This window comes from Salmo trutta, chromosome 23 (genome assembly GCF_901001165.1).
Source record: "Salmo trutta chromosome 23, fSalTru1.1, whole genome shotgun sequence".
Classification (NCBI taxonomy): Eukaryota; Metazoa; Chordata; class Actinopteri; order Salmoniformes; family Salmonidae; genus Salmo; species Salmo trutta.
The window spans coordinates 41,897,292-41,905,462 of NC_042979.1; the positions used below are offsets into that span (position 1 = coordinate 41,897,292).

The 8,171-nt window shown below is 44.5% G+C and overlaps 1 protein-coding gene across 2 annotated transcripts in view; it reads right to left on the minus strand.

Annotated features, from left to right (window-relative positions):
* Positions 1-4,207, minus strand: part of psd3l (pleckstrin and Sec7 domain containing 3, like) — a 151,476-nt gene extending 147,269 nt beyond the window's left edge. For both annotated transcript variants that reach the window (XM_029710365.1, XM_029710364.1), the window contains exon 1: positions 3,858-4,207. The gene's annotated coding sequence lies outside the window, so the exon portion shown is untranslated. The remainder of the gene's footprint in view (positions 1-3,857) is intronic.
* Positions 4,208-8,171: the final 3,964 nt, after the last annotated feature.

The window sequence follows — 8,171 nt, forward strand, 5'->3', positions numbered from 1 at the left end:
GCATGCTTTCCTTTTTAAAAAATGCACACCGTTGTGCTGAGCAGACCAGACCGATGCTGAAATGTGTGGCAGAATGCCCATTCCATCTCCAGTACGGTTATTACTGTGGAGCCGAGCTTTAGGGGACGTGCTTAATGCCAGTTTGAAGTGGGATCCGTCTAATTCAGTAGTCAAGCAGTGTGACCCACATACAGAAACGCAAAGAGACGTTTCTTACAGGAAAAACATTATCTCCAACCAGGGTCACGATGTCCCACAGACTGTACAGCCAATGTGGTCTAACCATTGTCTTTGTGCTTTTTTTTGTTGGCCAGTGGCAAATTTAAGAATAGGAGGATAGAGTTGATGGTAGCTATGATAGCCTACAGTTTAAACATTTTTGAATGGCCAATTGTGTATTGTAAGTATGCAGACAGATTTCCACTTTCCTAGTGCTGTGGTGGTGGAGGTTAGATGGACCGACCGCCAATAAGCAATTTTCCACTGTTATCGTAGTACTGTGTAGTACTGCCCAATTATAGTATATCCTCTGTTTACAGAATGGTTGGCCATTAACTTACTGTAGCATACAAAATGCTGGAAGTCCAACTGAACTGATTCCAAAGCTGACCACATTGTAAGTACCCCAAGCCATGTCTTTTCAAAGCTGAAGTTACTCTACATTGCAAATGTAATGACATTTTTAACTGGAGAATTTGTCTTGTTTGTGTTCTTTCTTTTACTGGTGGAAACAAAGTAGTGAACCCACCCTCCATCCCTTCCCAGCCCACAACCTGACCACAGCCTCAAACACCCACCCTCCATCCCTTCCCAGTATCCCCCACAACCTGACCACAGCCTCAAACACCCACCCTCCATCCCTTCCCAGCCCACAACCTGACCACAGCCTCAAACACCTACCCTCCATCCCTTCCCAGCCCACAACCTGACCACAGCCTCAAACACCCACCCTCCATCCCTTCCCAGTATCCCCCACAACCTGACCACAGCCTCAAACACCCACCCTCCATCCCTTCCCAGCCCACAACCTGACCACAGCCTCAAACACCTACCCTCCATCCCTTCCCAGCCCACAACCTGACCACAGCCTCAAACACCCACCCTCCATCCCTTCCCAGCCCACAGCCTGACCACAGCCTCAAACACCCACCCACCCTCCATCCCTTCCCAGCCCACAGCCTGACCACAGCCTCAAACACCTACCCTCCATCCCTTCCCAGCCCACAACCTGACCACAGCCTCAAACACCCACCCTCCATCCCTTCCCAGCCCACAACCTGACCACAGCCTCAAACACCCACCCTCCATCCCTTCCCAGCCCACAACCTGACCACAGCCTCAAACACCCACCCTCTATCCCTTCCCAGTGTCCCCCACAACCTGACCACAGCCTCAAACACCCACCCTCCATCCCTTCCCAGCCCACAACCTGACCACAGCCTCAAACACCCACCCTCTATCCCTTCCCAGTGTCCCCCACAACCTGACCACAGCCTCAAACACCCACCCTCCATCCTTTCCCAGTGTCCCCCACAACCTGACCACAGCCTCAAACACCCACCCTCCATCCCTTCCCAGTGTCCCCCACAGCCTGACCACAGCCTCAAACACCCACCCTCCATCCCTTCCCAGTGTCCCCCACAACCTGACCACAGCCTCAAACACCCACCCTCCATCCCTTCCCAGTGTCCCCCACAACCTGACCACAGCCTCAAACACCCACCCTCCATCCCTTCCCAGTGTCCCCCACAACCTGACCAAAGCCTCAATATCACAGGCTGCAGAATTTGAAGTTAAATGTGCTTGTTAACATTCTGATTTGTTAGATGTTCACCAAAGCTCTGGATGATATCAATACCAACAGGGGTTTGTGTTATTGAAACTAAACACACAGGAAATTATGTCATCAGAGGACTCCTGGGGTAGGGAGTCGTGGTTTTAGGGGGGAGAACTGTTTTTTGGGCAGTTTCACTGCCTGACCTTTGCCCTCGTTCATCACTAGAGCCGTGCTGATGGTTTCCCTTCTCACTGAAAGAATTGTCTTGGCAGCCTTAATGATGTGGGCTGGACAAGCATGAGCCAGCAAGGGAAAACAGCTGGGCTATCTGGGCTAGCAATGAAAACAGCTGGGCTAGCAATGACAACAGCTGGGCTAGCTGGGCTAGCAAGGAAAACAGCTGGGCTAGCAATGAAAACAGACCACTCCTCTATTTGATAAAAAACAACTTTTTTTCAGGCCCAGAGGAAGTCAAGAGCTTTTCTTAGAAAACAAGTGTTTATTCATAATTTCAAGTACCACAAAAAGTAGCCGTTAAATGTGATACAATTATGGGGACTAGCTTCCAAAGGGTCAGGCTCTAAGCTAAACTACTCCTTCCGCGTCAGAACCATCAAATTAAATGGTATTTAACACCCATCTGTATTTTTGATAGTCCCCACAATGTTACAAGCCTAATGGCTGCCTTTCAATGGGCTTGTTTCAGAAAGGCTCCAAAGGCAATGTAGTCTAATATAAGCACCACTTGGGAGTGTGGACAGAGTTAAACTAAAGTCCTTCTGAACTCTTGGTCTCTCGCCCACATGCCTTGGATGCTGGTGGCGGTGTAGTGATAAGGCAGAAGACAAGGTGGTGCCTTGCATGGGCGGCCAACCAAACATTCACAGCCGTGATAAAAGGAAAGAGTGGGGGGCGTTGTCATAATCCCGGCCTACAGCTTGTGACCTAGTCCTAACAGAGAGGAATCTGTCTGGGAAACAAACCTCTCTTTATAGGAAGTCTTTCTGAAGGGAGTCAGACCGTTAGAGCATTTTACTGCTGATGGACACTATTTGCTGCCATTGCTATGGGTTTCTGTACGCTAACATCGATTCATCCTTAATGATGTTTTCTTGCGATTTTGAAGATAACATTAAAGACAACCAATGTAATTGAAATGACTGCATATGCTACTCTTGAATGCACAAGATGTAAGGTTAAGTTACTTATAGCAACAGGCTATTTAGATTCCTTCTAGGCATTGCATAATTGATTCAGAAAACAGAAAGGAGCATATTTTCTGAAAGCAAGGTGAGTCAGTGTATTGGGGAAAAAAATAACACACCTATAATGTTAATTCTCCAACAGTCTATTCTACAGGAAGTATTGATAGAGCATACTGTTCTGATGGAAAGTTTACATTCAAGTTTAAGCAAGATACTGTAATAAGACACAGGTGGACCTGGTATGAAAAGGATCAAATAAAATGTCATTTTCTTCTCCTCCCAAGTCATCCAGGCTGTATCACATTCGGCTGTGATATGGAGGCCCATAGAGCGGCGCACAATTGGCCCAGCGTCGTCCAGGTTTGGCCGGTGTAGGCCGTCATTGTTAATAAGAATTTGTTCTTACCTGTCTTGCCTAGTTAAATAAAGGTAAAAAAAAATTTAAAAAAAAAAGTAATCATCAGTCTTTTGGAGGGCTGATAACTCTCTGTTGTGTCTATAATAATAATAATTATTATGCTGTAATAATGTAATGATCATTTTTGTTCAGTAGTTTAACATTTTCATTCCCAGTACACATACCTCAGCCACTTATACAGTATACAAATGTGTAGAGGACAGTTCATCTTCCCTCAGGTCATAATCTCAAGGTGACTAAAGTTTATTCCAGGTCACTCATATACCTCAAATCAAATTACTGAAACGTCCAATTTGCACAACTTGACATAAGCCACAGAGTCAGATGCTAAATTCCCCCTTATAATAATTTAAATGTACCATTCAACATAGTCAATTCTCCAAACCAACTCTGTTTTTTGATTGAAGCTTACAGTCGTTTACAAGAAGCAGCTTTCTGGAATCAATCAATGACTTACTTTCATGAAAGTATACCTTCACTCTTGAATCATTGTGTCCAAAATCTCTTGCAACGGCAATTGCGGTCGGATCCAGCGGCGCTTCAAATGTACGTGTATAAGAGAGATAATTAAATACCGTGTAACGTTGCTGAACTTCATGCTACATGCGCGCTAAGGTGTGCTTCCCGTGGTGCTTCCCGTGGTCTCTCCGTTATTTTTCTGTTACCTCGTTCTCTCGCTCCATGTACCCCAAACTGAGATTTTCTGGCGACCTTATTTAGCATCGCAGGTTCTCAAAAGCATACTTTGTCAAGTGGAGAAAAACCACTGTCAAACCCTCTTATGTGCCATCGGTACCCTCAGACCGTAGCGCAGGAGAGGTTAAGATATTCAGACGTTCTGTAGAATTGACAATATGTCTGTCTATAATCAGTCCACAACAGACAAAATAACATGTTCAGAGATGGACTTTCATTGTGCTTCATACTTTTTTATTTTTTTACATTTTGTGTTGCTTCTTACTATTTTTACAGGTCGACCTAATTATGTTGAAATAATGTATTTGTCTCTGTAGGAATCATTTGACATTTTCGCATAGTAGTCACAACCTGTCTGATATTTCTCCTTCCTCTCTGTTCATTGTCAAATGGCAGTGTGTTTACTTAACAGTGATGGCACCAGTGAACCAGATGATTGTAATGATAGGGATAGGAGGTGTTTCCAGCTGATTGCTCAGGGAAATACAGCGTTGTATTACACCCCCAACTCAGTGAAACAGCACAATGACTGACCTGTCCATCCAAACATGACAAAAGCACACACAGACAGACAGACGGACGGACGACGGACGGACGGACGGACGGACGGACGGACAGACAGACAGACAGACAGACAGACAGACAGACAGACAGACAGAGACAGATAAACACACACACACACACAGACGTGTTATGTACAATAAATGTAAATCTTTTATGTCATTTTTTATAACATTTTTAATGTTGATGTGACATTAAAGGCAGTATGCATAGCATATTGGGAACAAATGCTACAAAAAAAACAGTAGAATAGCATAGTCACACAGCAAATCCAATAGAAATGTAGGGGACCATTTCGTGTATAAAGCATGTGTAGGCCCACACATCCCTGGTTTTCCTATAGAAGGCCATTGTGTATGACGGAAGTAGAGAGCTGTTTCCAATCTGCTCTTGTTCTGCCTCTAATCCAAAGAGTATGCTTGTGTCAGTTAAGCACAATGCATTGATTGTGCTCAGAGGAAATGATCTTATGCTCGCCTCTTTCATTAGCACCAGAACAGCACACTTGCAATAGCGCTACACTGTACAATGGTCCCACACTGTGCATTCAAAAAGCCTACATACTCTTAGAATTAAAGGTGCTATCTAGAACCTTAAAGGGTTATTCCGCTGTCCCCATAGGATAACCACTTTGTAGAATAATTGCTGGTACTAGGTAGAACCGTTTTGGTTCCAGGTAGAACCCTTTCCACAGAGGGTTCTACCTGATACCCAAAAGGGTTCTCCTATGGGAACAGCCCGAAGAACCCTTTTTTCTAAGAGTGTACTTAAAGTGCATCTAAATAATTTCAGCCAGCAGGTCATGAAGATACATTACTATGTGTATGTGATGACAGGTTCTGGAAGGGAAGAAAAGTGTGTGTGTGTGTGTGTGTGTGTGTGTGTGTGTGTGTGTGTGTGTGTGTGTGTGTGTGTGTGTGTGTGTGTGTGTGTGTGTGTGTGCGTGTGTGTGTGCTCTCATGTGCACGTGCATGTGACAAAGTCTGTGTGGCCAAGGAAGCCTTTGTAAGTACCAACCCTTTGGACAGCACTTGTTGACAAAAGTTCAACATCTTGGTTCATTTAGATGCCTTCTCTTCCGCAGTAAGTTAGTTTCCTAAGTAACGATTCATTCATCCCGGCAGTTAAGTTGGTAACCACTGCCTCTCCTTGTGTGACACAGCTTCCTGCTATTCAAGGATGTTGTCACTCACTGGGTACCTTTTATCTTCATCCATTTGGACATTACTGTATATTTAACCTGATAGATTACCGGTGGAGGAGTGAGACACACATATGCGCACACACACACACACAGTTATTTGCATGCTTGTCTTGGTCAGACTGAGGTGATTGTACGATGGCAGTATGGTGCCTGAATATGTAACCTATATTTATTTCACCATGACTATCTCAAATACATACACCTTCAAACTCATGCAGTGTGTGATACAGTGTTGAAAATTAAACTCTATTTTAACTTGATAGAAAAAAAACAAAGTTGTCATCCGAGGGGGGGGTTTGTGGCAGGATAAAATAGTAAACATTAAAAAAAAAAAAAAAACATGTAGCAACGTATATATGTTTTTTAAACCTCCAATAAGCTTCTTGAAATCTCCTGTTCCTAAACCAGATGCATTTGTAAAGAGGACAGCTTTTTTCATGTGAGGGTTTCAAAATGAGGACATGACTTTTGAAATTAATTTCCTTCTGATTCGAGGTCAGTGCTAATTAGAGACACACTTCTCCCCACAATAAAGAAATGGGTCAGAGAGCGACATGAGAACCATCAGCCACCCCGTCTGTGTCCCAAATAGCACCCTACTTCCTATGAAGTGCACTACTTTTGACCAGGGCTCATCGGCAGGCCCCGTCTCTCTCTTTATGTTTCACACCACCTGGACCAGTTTGCTGAAGCTCCAGTTAAAGTTTGTCGGCACAAAACAGTCACCCAGTAATATTTTTGGGTTTGTATAGCTGCCTTTACCCCTGTTGACGTAGTTACAGAATGTACTGTAACGTTCCAATGTAACAATATCAATAGCTTGCACTGTTGATTCCATTCAACATAATCATAATCTGTAGTCGACATGATCCTCACCATCGTCATCACAACCACCACCACCCTCGTCATCGCCTTCTTCATCCCATCAAACACACCAGCTATAGCCCTGCCATACTGTGACAAGCTGTGCTGACAATTCCGCTCAAATCAGTGTGTGTTTGTGTGTATGTGTGTATGTGTGTGTGTGTGTGTGTGTGTGTGTGTGTGTGTGTGTGTGTGTGTGTGTGTGTGTGTGTGTGTGTGTGTGTGTGTGTGTGTGTGTGTGTGTGTGTGTGTGTGTGCGCGCATGTGCGTAGGGCTGCCTAGTTATCAAGGATTGTTTGATGATTTATGGAATGTGATACACAGGAGTTCCATTAAAACAATCACTTCAGCTCGCCCAGACAGACAGGCCAGGTGCCAGTCCTGGGAAAGAGAGACCCAGATGTTGACCCCAGCAGCCCATAGGTCGACCTAATTGCAGTGCCGTGCGTTTGAGGAGGAATTCCAGTCAAAACAGAGGGAGGTCTGAAAGGGCCATTGTTCTGTTAATCATGCCTGGGCTACATGTAGAAGTAAGATGTCAGTTTGGCTCAGAGCAGCACAGACTTATAGCTGGAGTTTCAACTCAAACGGGTAAAGTTATGATTGGAATCGCCATTTTCATATGTCATAGTAAGACAATTTGTCCTCAATAAAGAAGTTAAGTACAAAGTCATTGCTAGTGGGGGGGGGGGGTGACCGGCGTTGGCGTCAGACAGACGTTAAAAAGGGAATGCTTCCTTTGAAATCAATGAAAGCTGCTATACTGCCTATGTTGTGCTCGCGTTGAGTCACATCCAATGGCAGCATCCAAGCTCAAGAATCGGCAAGGTTACGTTTTTGACGGCTGACACACGTGTTTATTCTATCTGAATTTAAATAATGAGAAATAAAGTTGATTTTGGTTGCATATGGCCTCCACTAGACACCACTGGTTATTTTAGTGAGAAGCTACTAGCTAGCAGAAACTCAAGCTAGCTTGACTATGTTCACAATGTAAACAAAAGCAACATGTGAAATTAGAGGATCATTTCGTACAACCACGAGCAACAATTTAAGAGTACTTGCGAAAAACTGGACCAAAGCTATTGTACTGACGCATAACGGATGGATATGGTACCGTAGCGGAGAATAGAATACACCAGCTCTGTGTAGCAGGTAGAACGTCACAGTGACGCTGATTGAAAAACACTGCTTAAAGTGGAAATAAAGTGTCAAGAGGGCCAAGAGACCAGAGTTGTCAGAGCGGAGTATTCAGGTTAACCATAGTCTTGAATTGGACGCAAGTTTCAACTGGAAGCCAGTGGAGTGTGCGAAGGAGCGGGGTGAGATGGGAGAACTTGGGAAAGTTGAACACCAGGTGGCTATGGCATTCTGGATTAGTTGCAGTGGTTTGATGGCATAAGCGAGGAGCCCAGCCAACAGCGAGTTGCACTAGTCCTTACGGGA